Raw genomic sequence first — 2,500 nt, forward strand, 5'->3', positions numbered from 1 at the left:
TCTAATGCTTACAGCTTAGTTTTTTTTCTTGGGGCTGGCCGAGTTGGAGCAAATATCAGAATTGAACAGCCGAAATTTGCTATGATGATTCGGTGTCTGACTGAAGATTGAAGGCTTCGAATGATTGTCTGTGTTCCGTGTTCGTCCCTTCCTGTATTTCACGTTCATTATATATAAAAACATTCATTTATATATAATATATATATATATATATATATATATATATATATATATATATATATATATTATATTTATATATATAGTGTAGTGTGTGTGAGAGAGAGAGAGAGAGAGAGAGAGAGAGAGAAAGCTTCAGACCAAGATGCCATTGCGTGGGGCCGAACCCAAGCTATGTGTTGTGTGAAGTGTGCTTCTGGATAGTGTGTATGTGTGTGCTTGTGCCTGCCAGCTGTCTTTCACACATGTAGGTTTAAATATAATTCTATACACACATGCGCGCGCACACACACGGGGTATGCAACCAGGTGGAACCTGTTCGTCATGTTCCATTTACTGCGTGACTATTAATGAATATTTAGTGTATTTTAGTGTTTAATCTGCTGTGAAGTTACCACCGCCGTCAACATTTCCAGCAATGCCTCCTCCTCCTCCACCATCACCACCATCATCATCAGTGACCTATTTTTTTTTTACATCATCAGCATCACTGCAGTCTACACCACCACTTCCATCATCATCATCATCGCATTAGCACTCCCACCAACCCACCGACCACAACATTATCGGTTCCTCCATCACAGATCTCCACCCGCATCGCCTTCACTATCAGTCATCTCTTTTATTCTTTTACTTTGACTGCGGCCATGCAGGAGCACCGCCTTTAGTCGAGCAAATCGACCCCAGGACTTATTATTTGTAAGCCTAGTACTTATTCTATCGGTTCTTTTGCCGAACCGCTAGGTTACGGAGACGCAAACACACCAGGATCGTTTGTCAAGCGATGTTGGGGAGACAAACACCGACACACACATACATATATACGACGGGCTTCTTTCAGTTTCCGTCTACCAAATCCACTCAGAAGGCTTTGGTCGGCCCGAGGCTATAGTAGAAGACACTTGCCCAAGGTTCCACGCAGTGGCACTGAACCCGGGACCATGTGGCTGGTAAACAAGCTTCTTACCACACAGCCACCTCCTGTGCCTACAATGCTATTTGATTAGTGAAATTGCGCAGACTTGTGCCTCAAAAGGGAACTTTCGAAGCGCAATCACATGGTTATTCGTAACCGAAGGGGATCTTTACCTTGGCATGATTGTGCGGTATTACCAACCACATGGTTCCGGGTTCAGTCCCACTGCATGGCACTTTGGGCAAGTGTCTTCTACTGTAACCTTGGGCCGACCAAAGCCTTGTGAGTGGATTTGGTAGACGGAAACTGAAAGAAGCCCGTCGTGTATATATATATATTTATGTATGTGTGTATATATATATATGTGTATATATATATATGTGTGTGTGTGTGTAGTGTGTGTGTGTGTATGTGTGTGTGTGTGTGTGTGTGTGTGTGTGTGTGTGTGTTTGTATGTCTGTGTCTTCTCACCAACATCGCTTGACAACCGATGCTGGTGTGTTTACATCCCCATAACTTAGTGATTCGGTAAAAGAGACCAATAAAATAAGTACTAGGCTTACAAACAATAAATCCTGAGGTCGATTTATTCGACTAAATGCACTGCTCCAACATGGCTGTAGTCAAATGACTGAAACAAATAAAAGAATATATATATATTAATCAAAGGGCATTCTAAGTATGTCTACATGCTGGAAATAACAGTCAAAACTCTTATTTAAATTGCCAAAATACACTGATAATAACTACAGAAATCAACTGTCCAAAGGCAAACGGGCTATGACAGTCCCTCAGCATACATTCAAGTATTTGGACTGACGGGGACCGGTTTCTGGACTAGCATTATAGCCTCACCTTCCTCAGCACGCGTTACCCATGATAGAGCGCCCCAACCCGTCATGTTGAAGTCTGCACTGCAACTGATTCGCATGGCCAGTGTTTAGAATTCCGTGCACTTTTTCATAAATCGAAAGAGAAAACTGCTGACGAAAGCCCGTATTTGTAGCTCAAGTTAACCTTTTACTTGTCTTTATAGGCAAAAAGATCACAAGCTGCGGAGAGGGAGAGAAACAGAACAGGAGAATTGGTCCTTGAATTAATAAAGTGTGTCATTTTATTTATTATGTGAATTATGAAATCCTGCTGAGGTAAGTTGATATTTCGTATGAATCTCGGGCGAAGTAAAGTCCAGGAGAGCTTCTCAGGCCTAGATTGCATAATTCTTCATTGAAACACGTGTAGGATGATGTAATTAAATAATTTACGTATCCACTCTCGAGTTTGTGTGTGTGTGGATTTGTGTTTATATATATGGATGAGTGTGTGAACGCATATGAGGATGTGTATGTAGATGTGTGTGTGTATATATATGTGTGTGACGGGCTTCTTTCAGTTTCCGTATACTAA

This window comes from Octopus sinensis, linkage group LG16 (genome assembly GCF_006345805.1).
Source record: "Octopus sinensis linkage group LG16, ASM634580v1, whole genome shotgun sequence".
NCBI lineage: Eukaryota > Metazoa > Mollusca > Cephalopoda > Octopoda > Octopodidae > Octopus > Octopus sinensis.